Consider the following 23,634-nt stretch of genomic DNA (forward strand, 5'->3'; position numbering starts at 1 on the left):
CAATAGTCTCAGAATTACAGAGCACTCCAACAGCCAGTCTTCCTTCCCTAAGCTGCTTCTGTTACAAACCCATTACATATCCCCAGATGACACAGGTACCCACTCTTATTTTGACCGGGTAAGTTTATCCATGGGGCACTGCAAGAAGAAAACCTTGAAAGCTTCTGTTTTATACAGATTCTTCTGGGCAGCAAGCATGCAGCAGCAGTCTGGCAGGGGATCCATAACAAGATGGCAGCTCTGCTTCCATATGGTTCAAAGAGCCTGGGAAAAGCCCTAAGGGACACAGAGGTTTTGCCATTAACTCAAGTGAGATTGGAGTAGGAGTGGAATATTGATGTTGCACCCATGGAAGTTATGCAGAAATGGCTCTGTAGATCCCGTCAACCATAAACCTAGGAGGTAGAGACAATGTTACTAATCACCATCCCACATGGGGTTTTGGAGAAAGTAAATAAAATCTTCAATATATCACCTTAAAGGCTGCTGGGTACAAGACACACGAACATTTGTAGGTACAAAAATCACCAGAATTTTATTGCTATTAACAAGCATTCCAAGAGTATTAATGTGCTTGGTATAAATCACACTGTTGCATGATGTTTTTGCACTTGCAACTGCTAGAACATGAACTCAGATGAACAAATATTATGCTCTAATGTACTTTACATGTTCAGTTATTTCAAAAGTACAGTTTATGAAAATTATTCTCATTTTCTGGCAGAAGAATATTTATGCCATAGCAGGCACCTCAAATATAAGACACTGTACAAAAGGAATTTAAAAATAATGGGTTTGTACTTCACTTGTCAGCATTTGTAGTGCAAGAAGCTTATAAGATTTCTGTCTCTTCTGATAATACTTTCCTTCTGCTTCCTTTAAATTGTTACTGTGCCTTAATTTAGACTACTGCCTTATGGTCTTGGCATTTTTGTTTTCCTAATTCTAGTTTTAGCCAAAATCACTGATCTTCTCGTGGTGATGTTTCAAAAAGTAGGATTTGTCTGTAATCTTAACAAGAGCTTTTTAGATTTCGCATAAATTAAATTAAAAAGGAGCTGGATGAGAATGAATTTGGGTGTGTGACCAAGTGATCATATCAGCAACATGTAGAAAGAGCTTTGTAGATATAGTCTTTGTAGAAAAGATTATTAGTATTATTATTATCAATGCTTTTGCTGTTTAATATTCCACTGCAAGGAACAGAGCTGTTCTGTTACTATTAGTGCAAAGTGAGTACCTGCTATCTTCTCCAACATTGTCATAAAAATAATTTTTAAAGTGAATTCTGTTCTTTAGTGTGCATGATCCATGCTTTAATTCTTCTTTCTCTGATTATAATTAGTTTTAATTTTCCAGACAGTAGACAGAGAAATAAATACTTGTAAGTGAACTGCACAGGTATGTAAAAACTGGAAATGAAAACACCATCTGACTGAGAAATGTGTTGAAAAGCTTAGGCTGAAAATTCCAGAAATCCTCTTCAAAACAAAGTATCTAAAAATAACTTTATTCACTTATGAAACTGGGCTTGTTCAAGTCCTGATAAAACAGAAAATCTTCTTAGACTGGTGAAGTTAGATAAATCTAAATCAGACTTTGTTTGAAAACAGATCCAACTATCAGCTCATAGGCTGCTGGACAAGAGCCTGTGGGAGGTAAGTGGGCCTTTGGCAGTCACCAGAAATGTTCCAACTAAATTGTCATAAAAATAAAAAAAAGCCAACCTACTTTCCTGCCCCCAAAATCAGGATTTAAAAGTCTTTCAGTATAAAATTTCAGTTTTGCAAATAATACAGAAAAAAGAAAAAAAATCTGGAAAATATAGGTGTAGGAAATAAAGGCCTGTAGCAATGTATGGGGCAATGGAAGTATATTCCTAGATTATTCTGAGCCAAATCCTCTTACATTACTTGTCATTCCAGCTGTTGTCAAAGAGGATACACAAATTATTTTTAAATGCAGGCAAAGAATAATTAACATTTTGTGCTCTTTTCTGAAGATATTTACACATTTGCAGCATTAGATAATTTGAGAATTCCTTCAGTTTTAGTAGTGGAGAGATGGTCAAATGCATATATACTGAAGTCTTTATGTGATATGGGGTGTTAATCCTTTTTTTTTTCTTTTCAAGTTTTTATTATATCACTTCAAAAGGGGTGATGGTTTAAAACATAACAACAAAAAGTTTCTGACATTATTGTCTACTTTATTAGGGGCAAACGTGAAAGGTACTACTTATCAGGGATTTGTAAGCATTGTAGGAATTGAAGTTATTTCATTTAATAAATAAGTAATCTCTCACTGTAGAAAAAGAATGATCTCTAACAATAGCTAAAGGCACCCATCCTGTGAAGAGGGCACACAATAATTAGAGTTTCCTTGGTGGTAGATTCAAAGAAGTCAACAAGATGCACAAAGTTGACAACTATCAGACTAAGAAATGACAAAATAATTGAACCAGACTTAAACTGCAGAATCATAATTAATTGTTAGTAGTATTTCCTAAGCAACTTACTGGTCCTTTAGTGTTTTTCTTTTTTAAACCAGTTATTGAGGATATGAAGGAAGCATTATACTGATATTTCAGGGGGGAAATGTCAGTGAGATTTCAGGCATACTCCAGTGTGGGTATAAACACATGGCTTCAGGACTACTGACACTTATGTGGAATGAATCAGTTTGTGTAAGAAGGAATCAGCGGTATTTTTCATTGATTTTTTAAAATATATCTGCCATGAGGATTCCTTGCAACAAATACCAGCACATGGATCATAACAAATTTTTCTGTGAAAGATTCTATCAGGCAGTGATTAATATGCTGAATATGCTGTAAGCTATAGTATGTGTTCATTCTTCTTCTCTGGTTTTATGAGATTCTGTAGTTGCAGTTTCTGAGCTGTCCCTGGATAAAGTCCTGTGTAAAAAAATAGAAAAGGAAAAATACTGAATTTATCATGACTAAAAAGAGCATAATTTTACCACAGAAATCTTATTTATGCTTATTTATTTACCACAGAAAGATTATTTATGCTCCAAGAAAGTTAGACAATGTTGTTATAATTGCTTGTCTCAGACACAAGTTCACCAACTGTATATATTTAAATAGTTCTCACTGTTTCCGTTTGCAGATAAAAAATGTGGTCATATGATCCTTTCAAGATAAGCTACCACTAATTTTAAACACTCTGATTAGTCTGGTTTTACTTTTCAAAATAGTATCTCACAGGATTTCACTGTATTGAATGCAGCTCCTTGAGTTGTGAAATGCTTCCTTCAAATTCCTGAGATGTTTTAGTCCTAACAGTACGCATGTGTGATATGTCATTACACCACTCATGTTTATACATTTTTGCCCGTATTTTGTAAATAGATCCATTTTCTCCTTTTACATTTTGTGTTCTTGCAGCTATCTGAACTATGGAGTTGCATCAGCTCACAATACAACCAAGTCTTTTGTTACTTTTTTACTCCTAACTGCATTTAAATCCAACACATCACTTAAGCTTCAACTCTGAGTGTTGTCTTTAACTCTTCAGAATAATTTTTCCCAGAAAAGTTAAGAATAGGGGTTTTTTTCCAATTTTTCGCATTAAAATTTTGCAGCTTAAACTGAACAGGATAGCAGTCATTGCCATTCCTTGCCTCCAAATATGTCCAGTAAGAAATGGAGGCGTTCTTGCCATTTAAAGTTTCAGAGCAGATGGAGTTTGGCTATTCTGAGTCAGGGTCACAAGGTTGCATATTTCCCTCCGCTCGAGCCTTGTAACACTTGGGGAGCGTTAGTCAGATACCAGGCTTCTGCATGTTGCCCTTAGCAGTGTGGCTGAAAGGAAAAGTGGCTTTTTTGGTAAACTGGGAGAGTGAGCAGAGATTTGAAATTGGCATAAATTCAGCATCAGTCTCCTGAGGCCATTCGTGCAGTCTGTCTTCTGCCAACTAGTCTAGCAAAATGTTCATGTTTGCTCTTGAACTTTGTTCTACATATGTCAGGCTAGACTATTAACAGCTGAAGAAATGGACAACCAGTGAAAACGTTTTGTAAATTAGCTGAGCGTGACTATGCTGTTCAATGTTGACTTTTGCAAGTTGGCAATGATATCCATTGCTCACATTTGAGGAGGTATATTGGGCATCCACTTAAGAGTGTATGAGTTTATAAGATTACATATGAACGCACATTTGTAGCTCTCAGGAGCAGAAACTAAAATATTTTCTGTGAACACCATTGCCAACTAAACAGAAACGGTAACTAAGCAATGCAGAAACACCACTTAGGTTGTTCATGACTTGGAAGCACGATTTACCAAATGTCTTCCTTCCCCTCAACCCCCCAAGTAAATATCTGTATTTACTTGGAAGCTTTATTTCACTAATCTGCAATATGTTATATATCAAAATTTTAAAAGCCAATATGAAACTGAATTATCATTACCACAAATATCAGTGGAACAGTTTGACAATGCTGAATCCAGGCACAACCTTTCCAAAATCATCAAATACTTCCACATGATTATAATGAGAAGATAAGGAATGAATTAAAGAAATGTATTTTCAATTACTTTTTTTTTTTCAACTGAAATTGGCTTCTTACTTAGAAGGACCCTATCACAGGCAGTGGCAAGGCAACCATCCCAGTAATACAGACTTGGATATCTGTGCCTAACACCATAAACCATCACTTGAATCAGGTCAGAAAAACTTCATCCCAATATAGTAGCACTGGCACTGTGAAGTCCTGTGGTCACAGTCTGTTACTTTAAGGCAGCATGTTATGTAAAATGTTTGTCCTGCTGATTCTCCATCCCTGATGATCCTGGTCCTTCTCCCCTTTCTCTGGGTTTCACTGGATGAAGGAAGGTTCAAATCTTTTCAAATCTGTTCAAATCTGTCCTGAACTAGAAATTCTGGTAGAATATTCAGTATTATACTTTTCTCAGAGGCAGGATGGTATTTGCCCTGGTTTATACCAATGGACTGTATAGGCATTTACTGAGAAGTCGAATTTTCTACACCTCTCAACTATAAAGAGATCTGGATAGTTGATAATACATGTTCTGTGAGAATGCCATGCTAATTATCCCATGAGTCATTCCATATTGAATTTATAAGTTTCTAGAACCTGCACCGATATTTCGGCTTCTGTCTTCAGACAACTAGGCAAAAAAAGCAGTGAAAAATACTTTACAAGCTACTGTTCACCCGTGGCTTTAAAGAGTATTGTTAAGCTCACAAATCCACTGAAAAAGATGAGGGCTGCACCTCAAATATACTTCGGAGTCCAGAATTTTAAGCAGAAATTAAGTCATCAACTTTGTGAATTGCTGCCTTGGAATATGTGAAAAGTCTTCATAATGTCAATATTATGGGAATTCTGCAAGGTCATACCTGTTACATGTATTTCGTAACAGCATTTTAAATCTAAAAAGACCAGGGGATCCTTAAAACTACAAAAGAAGTTTGTTTTGCTTTCCACAGATGTTACATCAAATTAACTCTAATGTGGAAAAATGTACATATCCACTTATAAAAACGTACAATGTACGGTTACTGCTTAATTGCTGAGGGACTCCTGTAGATATTTTTCATATTTTTTAAATGGAAACAGATGAGACTTTCAATCGAAAAAAATATACCTGCCCACATGGCTATATTACACCATCTTATTAAAATATGTTGGGCACTTTGGAAGCAATGACAATGTCTCTGCCTTCAGCACCTGAATATGTAAGAACTCTTCTCAGATTGTCAAGGTACAGAGTGATAGATTAAAAAAATGTTTAAATAAGTCCTTCATTTGCTGTTATAATTACTTCTTGGAGCAGTTGTGGAGTTTGGATTTTTATAACAATTTTTACCATAGTTTCAGATTTTAAAAAAAACCCCACCAAACTAGTTTTTAAAAATATAAATTAAAAAAATCCAGTTTAGCCATGTTTTCGTATTTTGAAACAGACATTAAAAAAGCATCATCCTGAGTTTCACTAAAAAGAAAGATTTTTTTTATTTAAAAATCAATTTTAGCCAACCGTAGTAATAGTTTTAAACAGTTCTTTCAGAGTCTGAACAACAGAACGAGATACCTGAGCTAACTGGGGTCCCGTGAGCAATCTCACGGCTTTAATGCTGACCTACATGGATTTTGATTTGTTTATTGAGATCCCCAGTTGTCTCCAGCTATTCTGTTTTCTATTGGAGAATACATGTTACTCAGGCATAGTAATTAACCTTACACAGGCCCTGCCCTTGTTGTGTATTAATCACATTTCTATGGGCTACACATTACATCACATCACTCTGAGATTTCCCACTTAGAGGGTTTCTTTTTTATTTGGGAGAGGACAACTCCTTTCTATGCTCTTTCTATTCTTGTCATTGTACCTGTCTAAGACAGGTACTTAAGGTGAAGGTTTCTAAAGAGACAACATCTACCTTTATGAGCTAACATCCTCCTAAATGTTGTTATTATAGGCAGAAAGAGCTTCAACAAAAGCAAACTAAACAGGCTGCTTCTTGGCTGAGCTTGTTAAGAGACTTGCCAACAGGACAAGGAGCTCTCAGAATTGTAAACAGTGCAAATGAGAAATAAAAGAATTACAAGCCTAGTGTTCTCCTCAGCCTGTCATCCTCCTCTTTGGTTGCAGTCCAGCAGCTTTTTAGAGGCTTCTTTTCAGGCCAATAAAAGTTTTTTTTCTTCTACATCAACCAAGAGTCACATTTAGGTTAGAAATAATCCCATGAGCCAAAATGTTCTTTGAGGGCCTGCAACCTGTACCCGTGTCATTCAACAAACTTGAGAAAAGTGGGTATCACTCTTACCCGGCTTGAAAGAAGAAAACACATGTTAGACCTGGCAGATTTCCTGATACAGCCCAGAAAACGGATACCTGATATCCCAAGCCCGTTTGAAAGAGAGCAAGGGAGATGAAGAAAAATATTTTTCAGATTTTGTTGTCTATCAGACCAATCAATAATGAGTTTCTGAAGTTCCTACTTCTTTCCAAAAATCTAATTTTTGAAGTGAAGTATCTTCTAGAGGTTAAGCCCTGAGCAGATTTTTTTTGCTTCATTCTGGAGTTCTTACCATGTCAGACCTGAAAACACATTTACAGCTTGAATGTACTTGGCAAGTATAGACTGCAAAATTTCACATGATCCGAATCCCCATCATCTGGATTTGAGACCTGTTTGGACCATTTAATGGTACTTTTTGGCCCTCAAGCTAAGGGGTTTCTCTTCCTGGAAGTCAGAGCTCTGGAGAGAAACACTGCTTGGGTCTCCCTCTGCTGAGCTGCCTGAGGATGTGGTTACAGTGCACACCTTGGGATCATGTCCAGTACCCCAGTAGCTGTTTATTACCATAGAGATCTCAAAGAGTCCAATTCTGAATGGATAAAGGCAGCTCTTCATAGGACTTAGCCCATGTTCTTGAAGAATCCTTTAAAATCATCAGCAAATAAAGTGTGATTTTTGTTCTCAGAGGAAATTACAAAATAAAGATGCTTCAATGGACTACATGCATGTTTAAAGACATTTATACTTCTTTGCAAATATGTGATTGAGTTACAGCAGCAGAACAAAGCTCACTACATTTATAACAGCCCACTCAAAGCTGAAGAGAACTCATTTGATCCCAGTTAGCCATAAAGAATATATTTCTCTCATGTGTCATGAGTTTCTTTCATTCAGAGTATTTCCCCTTTCCCTTGCCCTATAGCCTGTTCCCTATCATACATTTCAAATATTGTTGCTACAAGACTTCCAGTTTGAACCACTCACTTTGCCTATTTTCTCTCTTGCAGACTGTTGGGGCACCTGTGTTCCTATGAGCATGGCTGAACCATTACATCATCTGGGACTTTGTCACCTTGCAAAGTGGGTGAGTGTCCAGAAACTGCCTCTGCACATCAATTTATCTTCCAGCACAACTCTGAAATCCTGTGCATTGGAATAGTTTGCTTGTCAGAACAACATTCAGCCCTGAGAGCATTTGAGCTGATCATGTGAAAGATGCTGTTAAACAGTTTTAGGGGTTTTCTCATGTGTTACTGCTCCTGGAAATGCCTTCAGAGAAGGAGGATAGTGGTTGTGTGTGTCATAAGGCTTCAGAAATCTTTTCTTTCCATCTCAGTCCACTGGCCAAAAACAAATGAGTCACTTTGTTACAAGTATCCTGTTTCCCATCGCTTTGTTTAGGTTTGCACCTACTTCTTCCTGAACAGAAAAAAAAAGAGATTAATCTCACAAACATGCTGGTACATGTTTGATACACATGATACACGGATTATACAATGAGAAATTGAAACACTCTTCTCACTTTGCTGTCTTTTACTATCTAAAGCTTTGTATGCTGGGACTAGTTCTTGGAAGGACTCTCCCCTTGCTCAGAAATTGGTCAGCCAATTTCTGAGCAAGGGAAGGGAGAAGAAAGTTCTGAGCAGCACAGGGCTTTCTAAATTGCACTGAGAGCATTTAAAATGCTAATTTGAACTTTCTGAAGAGTAAATTCAGTTTGGGAACACAAAGGAAGTATAGTAATTAACACAGATAAAAATCTGATAACAGACAGTATCTATAGAAGGACTCTTGAAGTCTTGTGTCCTTTCCTTATGTGTTCAGCAATTTAGGGTAAGAGAATAATATTATTTGGAATGTGTTTCTGTACTGTTTTCCAAAGGAAAATTAGAATGGCAACACAGCCTCTTCATTTCTTTTGGGCAGGGCATCAAGATGAAAAGCCAAATGTAAGGTTCCAGGAGCTTAGTGCCAACTCCATGCTTTCATAAGTATAAATCAAAATTATGACAGTACTCCATAATAAGCACCTTTCCATACTTATGTTCATTAAATAAATATATGAACCAGACACTGTTGAGAAAGGGCAATCCTTGATGCACAGTTGTTCATCACTGTAAGTAGTACAATACATGGCAGAATTTAATTGATTTTGGGGTTGAAAATAACCAGAAAAAAATCTAAGTACATTCATTTTTACTTTTTTTTTTTTTTTTTTTTTTTTTTTTTTTTTTTTTTTTTTTTTTTTTTTTTTTTGCTGAGATTAACCAAATGGTGAAGTAGTTAAAAGGCTGTGATCAGAGCAGAATGTCAGTCAGTGACTCTTACTACTCAGATGTGTGTTTTGTGTATAACACTTCTAAAATCTGCGCTGAAGCTTTTTGTCAATGCTCTGAAGCAGCACTGCTCTCTCCCACACTCTCAGCATTGCCTCGCCACCACTGTCTAACAGTGCTCCCCTCCCACAGAGTATCTGGTCAGTGGTAGCAGCAGCTGCAGGAACAGTGCGTTCAGCATGCCAGACTGAAATTCATGTTCCAGGAATGTCTCCTGGGGGCTTGAGCAATTCAGTCAGATTCATAGTTAAAAGCCTTTCACTGTAACACAATTACCCTGCAGTGGAGAAGAGGAATGGTTGGCATTTGTTTGCTACAAATGTGCCTTGCAAAACCCACTATTACGAAATCCCTCCTTGGGTGAAATTTCCACTGCCAATGTGATGTACCTCTGCTAGAATGATAGGCTTCTGTGTTGGGAATATAAGGGAAAAAATAGAATGATCAATAACATTTTGCATGGCTTTCAACATCCATTTTCTCAAAAATATTAGAGCTTTTTCTGTCTGAAAAGTAGCAACTAAAGCTGTCCAACAGGACCCAGTTCCAGAAAGTTGTGGGTTAGTGGCTGTTTAGAAAAGCATTTATTTTACTTTTTTCAGATTCTAACTGATTCTTGTTATCATAAAAAACAGAGAAAGTCATTGTAAAGAATATATCTGCCTTAGGCAGGTGGGGCAGTCTTACTGGCAAAGTTTAAAGAGATTTAACTGGCCTCTTGCCATTCAATTTGCAATTTCTATCACATATTCTGCACTTCTGGCTTAGACTGAGTCATGGCCTGAAACAAGAGAGGAAACCGCCACTGTCTGGCCAAACTGTCTCATCTTGCAATAGGAATACTGTGTATTCCTCTGCCTTGTGTTCCCTGCCACTGAGTCCTCGTCTTCCAGGCACTGGGGAATAAAAGCAAGGCTATCCAAACTTGCCCCTCCTTAGACCACCTTTCTGCCTCCTGGTAAGGGAAATCTTGCACTTAGCCAAGTGGGGCAATTGGAGCACACATATGCTCGTGAGAACTGTGTGATACAGGGCAAGAAGAAAAGAGTGAGAGAGAACTGGGATGCTTTACAGATTTTTTGTGATGGAGTCAAAGACGATGACAGTAACTTAAAAAAGCTTAAGAGGGGGGCTTAGAGAGGAGGTGGGGACATAAGAAAGGGGAAGGGGAAGGGGAAGGGGAAGGGGAAGGGGAAGGGGAAGGGGAAGGGGAAGGGGAAGGGGAAGGGGAAGGGGAAGGGGAAAGGGAAGGGGAAGGGGAAGGGGAAGGGGCAGGGGCAGGGGAAGGGGAAGGGGAAGGGGAAGGGGAAGGGGAAGGGGAAGGGGAAGGGGAAGGGGAAGGGGAAGGGGAAGGGGAAGGGGAAGGGAAAGGGGAAGGGGACAGTTGTGGTGCAAATAAAAAACCGGAGGGAAGAAACTGTGAGAGGTAATACAGAGAATAGGAGAAAGCTGTCTGGAGACGAGTTCTCAAGATTCTCAAGGTACAGAAGGCAGGAATATCAGGAATCCAAACTATCTCAGGAAACCAAAACTAAATTTTTACCACTTTGTGCCTGTATTCTTCAGCCAGCTGTACGACAATTAAATAATTAGGCTTATTCACAGGTTACCTGGATGATTCTGCCAGATTACACATAAAGAGAGAGCTTGACAGGTCAAATCTGCATGCTCTTTTGGGCTTGCAGGGATTCAGTTCTAGTTCTTGGCCTGATATGAACTCCCTCATCATGTAATTTCAGCAGTGTGAAATACAGAGCTCATTAATTCAGCTAAAGCATTATATACTCCATATTACCTGAAGAAGCAATCTCATGATAACATGATTTCCCTCCTTTCCATACTTACTTTTTTTTGGAGTCCAGAAACAATATGCTTGCAAAAATACACCCTGTAAGGATTATACAGACAAGGTGGCCAGTGCACAGAATAGAGGCATAGACTTTCCAGACCAATCCATAACCCCAAAACAGAACAAAAAGAATCTGATATGATGGCACGGTTGCTGGTCTGGACAGATGGAGAAGACAGAACATCTAAAATAGAGGGAAAAGAGACTAAATTTTTGTAATATTAAATCTGAGCTGGTAGTCCAGGTAATAGTCACAGACACCACGCTCTTTTCTTCCAGGCTGATACAGGATAGTATTTGTATGGTTTTAGTTAGGTTATTAAAACAAATGCCTTTAATTCACAGTGCAAACACATGTACTCACTCCAAAGATCCATGTGAGACTGCAATGATTTGAGATGCACTGGGCAGAGGTGATTTCAGGAAGTCTACCTTTATATAAGGGAGAAACAAGAGAAACATATGTATTAGGGAAAAAATTGGCACAAAACCATGAAAAATAGCCTGGAATAGCTCTAGTAAGACTGATGTTAGAAAAACTTCCATACATTTTGTGCTAAAATCTGGTGATGATACAGGCAAAAGACTTTGCTTGTTGTTGTTGTTTAGATCCTCATATATGTACAAAATGAGACCTTCAAACATTCCTCAATGCAGCTCTGTACAGAGCTCTGCTCTTATCATGAGCTTCTTTTCCTACAGAAACAGTTTGCAGGATCTCAGACTCAGAGCAACCACTTAGGCCAAGAAGCAATAACAATAATGAATAGCTTTTGTATCCTTCAAAATGAGTCATGTTGTTCAAAAGGTAAGAGGGATTTTCTCATAATGGACAGGCAGTGATGATTCAGCAATTACATTTTCAACAGACTGTCAAACAAACTTCAATGAACTATAAGAATGCATCTGTACTAATTCATGGAAATATACAAAGGGAGTTGTTTTTACATTATTAGAAGCAAACACATTACTCAGACCCAAAGGTATAAAAGAGAGACTGATGGGCAGCCAAGTCTCTCAGCAGACAAGCCAAATAGATTTCTAAGCCTTCTTGAAGCTGTCTTTGCATTCCTTCCTCAAAGAACATTTTTAAAAGCAGTTATCCAGATTTCTTTTAAGTAATATACTGCCATCATATAGATCCAGATCACTACACTAAATGCCAAACCCACAGATACTCCACTCTGTCCTTCCAGAAATACTTGAAAATGCATCAAACATTAAAAATGTTTGGTATTTCAAAGTACCACATGATTAGTTCATCTCAAGTGAGTTTTCATCAATCAGAAAGTTTGCATATAAAGATTATTAGGAAAAGCTTTAAGATATATAATATTTTCCATTGTAGCACCTAGTGAAGTCTAGCCTTTAGAGAGAGAGGGGGAGAGAGAGTTTTGTAATACCTATGCCTATTATATAAGTAAATCCCTGCTAAGACAATCTTCGTCTTTTGCTGGAGTCCAGTTGATTTCAAAAGGCCCACATAGATACTAAAGTCTAAGTATTTAGGCCAGAAGTTTAGATTTCTCTGTGTGGATAAAGAGAACTTTTCCCATCTACTTGAGGAAGAGCCATGTAAGACTCAACTGCCTGTGATGCAGTTCTCTTTGAGACTGAAGCAACCTTTTTTGCTACCTCTAGTACATTTTAGTCAGATGAAATAATACATTTAAATTTATTGACAATTCTACAAAATGTCACAGTTTAGTTTTGTATAACCATGACTTTATAAGTTGAAATTCAGGAACAATTTAATATTTTTTAAGCTAAGAAATACTTTTTCTTCTGAAACACAGGTGAAAGAAAACCTTAAAGAGCATATGATATAAAAACATTCTAAGAAACATGGCTGGAACCACATCCAAGTGACACTTAGTCAAGAATTTCTTAAACCATCCAACCATGGGGGTTAGATTTCAAAGAAATTAAAATTCAGATTTATTTCTGACTGAACAGAATATGTAGTGTTGACTTCCTGCTAAAAGTAAAAGACACTGAGCAGTCTCCACCAAAACAAATGGAAAATGGAGCCCAAGCATGGTAGCTAAGACAGACCAGCTAAGCCCCAGCACTTCTGCCTTTACTCTGCTTTTCTTATCCCACAGTGTGGAATACAGCACAATGTGTTTGTGTGTGGAGAAGCCTGTATGAAAGCATGAAAATATATGTCTGCACACAGTTATTCTTTACAATAATTATATTTTGCAAGAACTAAAATACACTTTGTTCTACACTTTAGCATTCAGGCTCTGTCTGCCAGATCAGAATATTCTGTGTGTTTCCATGACTTGGAAAATGACAAAAAGAAAAGCAGCTGGAATCTCTGGCAAGTCATGTAGTGCTGCTCACAATAAGCATGTAGAAAGTTAAAATTAGAGTCAGAATTTGGTTTTGACATATTTTAAAAATAACTGACATTTGTCCTGGGAATGTATAATATCTAGCATGCATTAGAAAGAAGATCTTTCTACATCTGAGCACACTGTACCAGAACAAAAAAAGAAAGCTTCCAACAAGCCAAAAAAGCAAACCAGCAACATGATCTTGAAATGCATAAATAGGATAATTACATGCAGGGCACGAGAAATAATCCCTCTGCTCTGCTGTGCATTGCTTAGGCCACAGCTAAAACACCATGTTCAGTTTTAGGTATTTCAGAATGATTCCAGTGTGAGAGGACTAGAGGAAACATGGTAACAGTCTTAAAGGATATAAAAGGATATAAAGGATATAAAAGTGTATTCCCTGTCTTTATTTTGCACAGGGCAAGAAGAACTGGAAAAGAATTAAAATTAGATATTGGGAAGTGGGGGAGAAATCTATCCACGAATGTACTGGGAGACTGGAATAGCTTGACTGAAGAGATTGCAGGTTGTCTATTAGGAAATATTTAGGAAGAAATAGGTAATGAAGAAATAAAGAATGAAAGAATAAATAAATAATGAATAAAAAATTCAGGAATAGTAGTCACTGATCTGATTATGCTGCAGGAGGATGGGCTAGGTGACTTCTGGAGTTCCTACCAGATCTACAGGTCCAAGATTTGTTGGAAGGAGTGATAGCATGCGAAGACATGAGCCTCATCAGAAATTGTGAAATTTTCTGAGTGTACAGTGTCTGAATGGACAGATTCTGGTTCTGTTCACATTTGGTTTCTATTAAATTTTTTTCAGCACAATTTCTTACACAGCTGAAGCTTCAGTCTCTGACAAGTGCATTTCTATTGTTCTTTACATGAACCACCAGTAAAAAAAAATTCTACTCTCAACACAAACTATCCCAATTTCCCCATGAAAACCAGGAACTCACAGTAAGAATCAACACACCAGTAAATAAAAACAGTACTACTATCTTCCAGTTATATGTGGTTTGGTATGCATGTGATGTTGCACATTCATCTCAATACTCAGCAATGAGAATAGGATTTCTATCCCTCTAGAATTTTGGAGATCTTAAACTTCAAGCTGAGCTTACAGAGTCACATTAACTTTTGTCCAACAAATTAGAATGGGAAAGAATAATGCACAAGCATCATGGTTAAAAAAAAAAGTGCCATTATACATATATAATGTAAAACCATCCAACACATGCTTCATACTGAAAGAGCAATAAATCCAGAGGATTAATCCAGACTTTGCAATTACCCTGTATGAACCAGAATAACTTAACTTCTTGAATAAGGGTTAAGAATGGGAAGAATAATATCAGGTCATATTAATTTTTTTCTGTGATTTTTTTTTAAACTCTTTCCCTTGCTTAACATTATACAAAGTTCATGCAAATTTTCAATAAAAATAAGGCACTAGTTTATTTATTGTATGCAAGAAAGTAGCTATAAATGAATTTATTACAAGTATCTGAGTGTCAAAATAGTATTACATTCAGCTAAAAATGAAAATCCAAATGAGTTGCAAATCATATCATAATAATGATTAATTCCATGGCTTACTTAAGCCTGTATTTCAAATTAAATCTTTCTAAATTTATGTAAAAGACTTTGAGCTGACTATTTAACAAGAGCAAGCAAAAGCTTAGCACAAAAAAATGCTACTACGGCAGCCTGTCACCCTTCAGCCGGCAGCTTAATCTTTCACTAAATTCTATAATGCTTTTTTCCTTCATTCTAGATACACAGTTGTAGCAGCATATTTCCCAGCAATACTGCATCTGTACTTTAAAACATGAGTTCAAATTCATTTTTTCAGAACTGAGCCAAATTTAACCTTATTTTCATATTTTTATACCTACCACTGTAACTGAGATAAAGAAAATGAAACAATTTACTGTCAGAAAAGTCTTGTTATTTAACTCAACCACAAAAAGCAATGAGGTATTATGCATGAATGTACCAGTTCAACTACCTGTGCCATTTAGTCCATTCTTCTCTCCCCCCTCCCACGCCAGCCACAGGCATTGAACAGTCCCTCCAGAGTAGGACGTGTTCCTTGGGAATTGTGAGAAGGGCAGGCAACGTACCAGTGTTTCATGAAGCCACCGCTGCTCTGGGTAGTAACCATTTCATCTGCAGTCTGAGATGGCTCATATGTGATGAAGAGAAATACACCATCAGTGCATTTCCTCCTAAGTTATTGAACACTAAGCAATAAGTGAAAAGAAGTTTACCATAAGGAAGAATCAGGGTAAATAGTCTCAATGGAAAATGACGAAATAGCATACAAGATTTAGCCTAGCTCTACTGGAACAGAAATGTTACATTTTTCATTCTTAATCAAATGATTGTTTTGTCCAACTCACCATTCAGCTGCTGACAGCAGCAAATACTAAGTATTTCAGGAAAAAAATGCAAGTAAGCCCTATCGAGGCTATAATAAAGTACCTGATTCTAGATATTTACTCTTTCTGGTCCAATCAGTTAATATTTACAATGCCATTTATTTTTATCTTGTCCAAAATATTTGTGGCTGTTCTCAACATCCTCTGCTTTGTCCTGCTAATCTGTTGGGTTTGCAGGTGTCTTGTACAAGTGAATGATTCAATTTATTTATTTGTTGCATCTAAAATATAATTCATCAACTTCAAAATTAGGTTCTAAATCTGTGGTGCTTCTCTTTCATCTCTGCTCTAAACTTGATTTGGGAGAAGTAGTAATTGAAAATAGCAAATAATCTTCCTATTTTTTATACCTATACAATACCTATTTGCTGATCTTTATAAAGTTAGTCACAGATTTTTCAGCTCCTCTCATTTGGAAATCTAAACATTTTGGTTCACATTTGATCTTTTTTCTTATTTTATCCAGGTTTTTGGTAATACTTTTTAAATTTAAATTGAGTACTTCAAAGGAAAGTAAAATTTGAGGTCTTTGCACATACACGAGCAGCTTACAGGAACGGATTTGCTGAGCCAGCCCATTCAGCTGCACAGCATCCAAGCAGTGCCTGGGGTATGTTCACCATCCAATGAAGATGAACTGTCACAGGGCCCTTTTACCTCTTGGTCCAGAGTCTGATTTATCTCAGAAAGTCTGCACACACTGTTTCATTAAGGACGTGAGGTTTACATCCCAGTAACTTGATGTTCATGACACTATTGTATGATGATACAATTATATGATGACTAAAGCAGTTTTGTAGAAGATCATATCCTATTGCAGCTCCACAGCTGCTGGCAGGGAGATTCCAGTATTACAGAGTGTGTGGCTGGGCTCAGTGTTTTGTAGTGGGTGTGATGTGCACGTTCTCAGAAGCACAGACATTTCTCTGAGCAAAAGGAACATGCCCATACACTTTCTTTTCAGGTAGCTTACCCTCTAATATTCCATCTACCCGTCACCAGTCTTGTTGAGACTTGTACAAAGTGTGTGAGGATTTTCATTGTGTCATCAGCACTTACTATAAGGAGCAGAAGGGAGATGAAGTTGGCTGCATGCTACTGAAACCAATGTGCCTTATCCATGTTGTCCCAATGGGCTGCCTAGACCTCCACAGCTCTTACTGAAGTTCATTTGAACTGACAGAGGTCATGCTTTTAAATGGGCATTAACAGATTCGTGTATCTGTTTGTACTGTAAGTTGAGATAGCACAGGCCCAATTTGCCAGATCAACTGACTAAAACAAGGCTGTTTTCCTATACTTTATGGTATATCAATACTCCAGTGGTTGCAACATTTCTTGCTCAACTCAGGTTCCAAATTCATTTTTTTATGGAGTAATTCAGGCCACTTGGCCTAGAAGAGATGTAATAAATATAGTAAGGCTGAGATACATTGCATATACTTAAACCCTTGGAAAAGATAATACACCATTTGGAGAGATTATGCAAATTGTCTTTATTGCCTTTCTCCTACCAAATGAAATATTGATATTGATACCTTTCTGGCATGGGCTGCAGCCAATGCCAAAGGACATATATAAGGACAACATGGATTCTGTACTGAGCATTGCAAAGATTTTGCTTTATCTTCCAGAAAACTCTTCAGCAACACACCTGAATCTCAATGAGAGGCTAATAATCTGGAATTTATAAAAATTCCCCATTTAAATGTATATTTTTCTTTTGAAATGACATGAAAATGATAATATCAGTATAAGAATATTGTCTCAAGAGTTTTCACAGTCACCTGAAAAGCCTCATACTGGCTTCTACTAAAAATGGAATCCCTTCAATACAGTACTGTAGTTACAATGCATAAGAAAGAAGGATAGAGTGGGAACTTGCAGCCAAGGAAAAAATTATTTTATACATTTTGTAGGCAGTTCAAAGGAACCACATCAGGACTCGTTACACTGTTGTGAGCATATATACTTCTTCTGTACAAGATACATCTTGTTATTGCTTAACTACCATTAGGTATAAAACTGTTTCTACATTTCTAAGCAGTCACATAGAGGTAAAAACCCTAAAAAAATCCCAGAAAGAATCTCTAGTTACATATTTTGTATTTAATGTAAAAATATATATATATATATTGGTATATTTCCAAAATTTTTTTTCCAATTTAAAAAATTAAATTTCTCAGAAGAAAATGCTATTTTAACTACAAATGGAGCTCATATATAAAAATAATTTTGAACAGTGAAGATCACCTAAACAGTTTACTGAGTTGGCAAAAATATCTGCTTTATAAATAATAAATTCTTTTTGATAAATATTTTTAATCTTGAAAACATGTCCATCAAGTCCTGCTACAAAGAGCAGATTATAGCTACCATTCTGGATTAAAACTAAAAAATGAAACTACAACTGTTTAAATTGTTTTTCTTTTATCTAGTTTAATCTACCTCTAGCCAATTAATTTAAATAACAACAACCAGCTCGTAAATAATCTTCTGATGAAAAGCTAAAATCAGACTTACTGTCAGTGATCACATCACAAAGATTTCCATTTGCATATAAAATAATTCTTATCTAAATCACTTTGTATTGGTTTATTTAATAAGTATGTCATTCATGTCAGTTTTGGGGATATAATTCCCTGGAATGATAATGCTATTGCTGAAATACATACACACTCTTAGGTTGTTTGATCTGGATAAATGCCTGTAAACGGTGAGGTACAAATTCTATATAACGACTGATTTAGTTTATATGCAAAACAAAATCATGGTTCACAGAATCACAGAATCCTTGAGATTGGAATGGCCTCTGGAGATCATCTAGTTCTTCTCAAAGCACGTTCTAGATGACTCATATCAAAATGCCTTTTACTGATTCACAGTTCTTTAAATTTTTACTTCTTTCACCAAGGTCTTAAATCACTTTTTCAAGCTATATATGTATACTGAAGATAAGTGTCTTGTAAATCTTTCACAAATCAGGCACTTAGTTCGTTGGAACACATCATCTATTGAAGAAACCAATCATATTCATTATTCTGAGCTTCTCATAACAAGAGATGTAGCCAGAGTCAACTTTGCTATCACATTATTTGTATCCTTCAGTCTACACAATTCATAATTTCTTATTTATACTTTGATTTTGCTATGCAATCTTTGTATAAAAGCCACATCCTCTCAAAACCAAGATCTGTTAACAGCATAGTGCACTGAAGATACACAGGTTAAACAACAACACTGTTGAACTGATACATTACTCTAAGAAATGCAGCAATAAATGTCCTTCACAGGGGACTGTAATATTCTTTATAATACTGTAACAGGAAAATACCAGTCAACAAACTAAGATTTCAGTTTTCCAGCTTCAGATAATAAATAATGCTTCCTGTTTCTTGGCTGTTATTCTTGAGGTTCCCTCCTCAGAGCTCAACACAGTCATGATGGGATGCTTTTTCTGCACCAGAATGGAACACGGTTTTCATCTGTTGTACCACCCAGACTGAATTTTCTGCAATCACGTGGCAATTACCTTTCATTGTAGTGGAATTCCTTAACTGAGCAAGATTAAAAGTGAACTGTCTATATAACAAAGAATACTAAAGCAGAAAGAGTGGGAGGAACAGCTGAAAAATAGGGAGCATAGAGGAGGAGCAGAGAAATATCAAAAAGGGTTGTGGAGCACATTGCAGAAGAGGGCAAGAGATCATCAAATAGTCCTCTACAAATCTACTGTATTAACCAATTTCTAGGAGAGAGGGTTAAGTGGTATTTCTAGTTCTATTTTGTTACTCAAAGAAGCTTCCTATATCATTATCTTCCTTTAACTACAGTATAAAAACATCATTGCAAGGGTTTGTTTTGTTTGTTTTTAGAGAAATAAAGAATGACTGTGAGACATCAATACACGACTATTTCTTAAACAATGTAAACAGCAATATTTCCCAAAATTTACGAAAAAGCTTAATGGAAGCATCTAAACCACTAGACTTTGTATCTAGCCTTCTTTGGAAGAAGGATGAACTGGCTTGGCTCTGCTAGTCTGTTAGACATATTTAAAAGAAAGCCAAGAAAAGGAAAGGGTCCAATAGACGTCATGAAAACTAAGAAGATAAGAAAAGTTGAAGTTCTGAAAAGAACCCTTTCACCGAGCCTCCTAATAAAGACGGTCCATCTCTTCATTACCATGCTACTCATCCACCTCTGTTACTGTGCACAAAAGGGAAAAAAGCAGTCTTTATAGTTGTACATGATTATATTTTCCTTTTGTATTGAGTTCAAAGTCTTTTCTAAAAAAGCAAGAGTAGATTGCTCACAATGTAATGGGCCATTCCCAGGAAATGAAAAAATGGCCTTAACGTTTTATATTAATACAATAGGTTATGTATAAAACAGGTTTTAAAAATTTAATGCATATTAGCTTAGAACAGCCATATTTTAACACTGTGCGACTGAAAGTTCCAGTAGAGCAGATGAATGAAACTACAGAAGAAAAAAACCCGCTATGACAAAGAGATAAAGGTTTAACTAAAAGGACTCAAATCTATATTTCAGGTGCCTCTTTACCTTCCATCAGGAAACGAGTTATTAGGAGTAATGAAATCAGAGATAGAAATACAAAAAGTTTTTAGATCCTTCTGTGCAAGGCGGCGACATTGGCCTTTACTTCTTCACTTTATAATGATTCCTTTGAGTTGTGGTTCTGAAAAAGCTGTGAAACATCTTCCTGTTATTTCTTTTTCATCTTTCCAAACACTGGCCAGGAATAACCCCATCCTATTCTTTTCTTGGATTTTTGAAACACATATTGACTGTAATGACTATAAATTATCTGGTTAATGTATTGGATTTATAAAAGTGTTAGAGCTCCTCTATGCTGCAATGAGGTGCCTTTGAGAAGGTGCAAGGCACGAGAAGAATCTAACTTTTTCCATGGCTGCTTCTACTTTAGGCCACTGCAAATATTAACTTTAGAAATTTTTTAAGCTAACTGGATTTTAGGACGGCCTCACCACATCAGTCCCCACCTGATGAGCTGTTGGCTGTCTCTTCACCACAAGTAGACTGCTAGCCAACATCACCTCTGCCAAATCCCTCCCCTGTGGTCACCATCCTGATGGTCAGGTTTTGGGGGATAATCTCCCTTAACCGGGGCTTTTAAGATTCAGATACGGATTTCTACCAAGCTCGGTTACAATGTGCGTATGTAAAAGAAGAAACTGTTTCATAGCTTTGGTTGCTCTTACTGTACTGCACCAACTATTCTAAAACCACCACAAGCACTGAACCAGTAGTTTCCAGACCCCAGCATTACACACCACAAAACACAGGAAGCCAAGTAATAAACCTTGCAGTATCTGCATCTTCAGCCCCAATCTTTGGCTGTGCACCTAGGACTGTAATTGAATGTCTTAAGTGCTGCATGACAGAAATAAACAGGTACTGCAGAGTTACATATCCTTTCCATTAACCTATTGAAGCTCCTAACGATTGGAACACTATCAAGGTTTTGGGATGAAATGTCTTAGGAAACACTATAATCCCCTAATCTTACCTCAAAATTTTCTTCAGACCTTTTTGATCTGAGCTAAGCCATGATTACCAGAATGTAAAAAGAAGCCTTTCAGTGTCCAGAGATAGGTTTCTCGTGGAATATTACAGGCTCTGGGTTTTCTTATCACGAAGATTAGTAATCATCATATTAGAAAAATTTTTAAAGACATTTTTGGTCATCTACTGCATAAAGGAAAATTTCAAAACTTAAACAAGTGTGCTCTTCCAACAGTTCCTCTCATCCCACTTAAAATGCAAGTCAAAAAGTAAAAATCATTTTTAAAGATGTTGCCAGTAGTCTGTTTTCAAGCACTGGCTGATCTTATCTCTTATGATGACTGTTTCTTCGCTGATAGCACCACCCAAATTATTTAGATACATAGTACTATTTAGGTTTTCTGGCATACTTTGCATTTGACTGGTAATTCCTGACAGAAAAGTGACCTGTATACAGAATTGTGAGCCAAGTTAAGAAGCAGGTCTGCCTATGCTAGTGATGACACCAAGTAAAGGGTATTAAAAAACCCATAAACTTAAGTATAAGTTTATCTACTATAGATCTAAAACATTAAGAGTAAAAGACTTTCAGAGTTTCTGTTCAATATCAACAATTCTGAGGAGAAATTGTAATTTAACTTCTTCATCTCTATAATAATAGTTTAATTTATGCTATGGTTCTTCCTTGTGGTCTCAGTTAGGATTGAGACCACTTTAGATCTACACCATCTGGCTCTGTATGCACATCATGGAAAGCTCACAATAATCTTATGCAGTAAGAAGTTAAAAAATCAACAGTACTTGAATATTGAATTTTGGTTTTTCTCAGACATACATTATCAGATTGTAAACATAGTACCAAAGTGAAAATGGCAGGAGACTTGATTTCTCCCCTACTTTTCTGAGTAGTTTCATTAATCCAATTTTTCTTTGTACAAATGGTGCACATGGAGAGAATCTTTTTATTTCTATGAATGAAAGCATTTGTATGCAAATGAAACATTCAAATGCAAATGAATGTATTTGCACAAGAGGCACTTGCCCACCTGCTACACAGCCTTGGCTTTTTGACTTTCAGGGCCTGGGTGCTCAGACACAGAGAGTGAATACGGGAATAAGAATGCCAGCAATATTTCAAAAGGTGAATGGTCAGTCACTGTGAACAGCAATTGGGAAGGATAAAACAATGGTGAAAAAATAAGAAAAATGGAAATGTACAAAGAAGATTCTTACAACTGCTCATATAGGGCATGTACACACCACTACCCAGAGCTGAAGCAGTGGCAAACTGGAAGCAAGGCAAGAGGAAGTACTATAAGTGAAATCAAGGCTTTTGACAAATTCCTTTTTTTGCCTTTTTATTTAGCAGCTGTTAGATTACATGCAAGGATAAAATCTTCTCTGAAATAATGGAATCTTACCACACTGAGACCCTGTTGATGAGATCTGGAGAGATTCTTAAAATACCAGAAAGGAAGTTTTTTGCATTTACGTATTGCCATTCTTTATCCTTATACAAACGATTAGCTCTTAAGAAATAAAAATCTTGTTCTTTTCTAGACTTCCCTGTGCTCTCAGTATCACTGCTACACTGACAGCATGAATCTGTTTCACCAGGCCAGCTTGGACTTCTAGTAACTAAAGTTTAAAAGTCAGTATTGAAAAGATCTGACAGTAGTGCATCATGCAGTTGAGAATCTGCATCTTTTAACTCCTTATTACTAGAGGCAGCAAGACTATTCTGATCATTTCTCTACCGTTTATCATTATGCCCTGTATGTAGCCAAGGAATTGCAGCATATATCCCAGAAGTCTATCCCAAAGACAAAACAACACCCAAATCCCATTGCCCTGCAATGGTTCTTCAGGAGCTGGGTGCTGACTCACACATGCAGCAGGTGGACATTCAGTGAAGCATAAACCCTGTACAGAAGGCTGAGGGAATAGGTTTTTGGGGGGCAGCCTGCTAGGTTACTGATGCATTGAATCTCAAAAGAGCCCTCCTAGACCTAGCTGAAGATTTTGGGGCCATACAGCCCCCAGAGATTTTTTTTTTCTTTTTAATTTTAAATGTGTGATTACCCCTTACTTTCTGCCACCTGTTCTGCTTATAAACTTCTGCAGGGCCCCTCTCTCTGCTCTAATTTCCAACAAGCTGTCATGTTACCCTAACTCATGGGGCCACCTCCTCCCTGAGGCATTGAGATGACTCGTGTGCATTCATGTATGCAGAGTGGCAGCTGGCCCTAAGGCCAACCAGGGACGTGTCCCATCTATCAGTTATTTGATTTTCTTGAAACTCTGAACCCT

The 23,634-nt window shown here is 36.9% G+C and overlaps 1 long non-coding RNA gene across 5 annotated transcripts in view; it reads right to left on the reverse strand.

The window, feature by feature from the left end:
• Positions 1 to 389: 389 nt before the first annotated feature.
• LOC134552144 (uncharacterized) overlaps positions 390 to 23,634 on the reverse strand; it is a 38,853-nt gene continuing 15,608 nt past the window's right edge. For 2 of the 5 annotated variants that reach the window (XR_010080778.1, XR_010080781.1), the window contains 2 exons: positions 11,345 to 11,412; positions 6,131 to 8,214 (listed from right to left, as the gene is read on the reverse strand). This is a non-coding gene — a long non-coding RNA (uncharacterized LOC134552144). Of the gene's footprint in view, positions 2,918 to 6,130; positions 8,215 to 10,976; positions 11,165 to 11,344; positions 11,413 to 23,634 lie in introns of those variants that run through there. The other 3 variants (XR_010080780.1, XR_010080779.1, XR_010080782.1) reach the window with 3 other exon arrangements.

This window comes from Prinia subflava, chromosome 6 (genome assembly GCF_021018805.1).
Source record: "Prinia subflava isolate CZ2003 ecotype Zambia chromosome 6, Cam_Psub_1.2, whole genome shotgun sequence".
NCBI classification, from domain to species: Eukaryota; Metazoa; Chordata; class Aves; order Passeriformes; family Cisticolidae; genus Prinia; species Prinia subflava.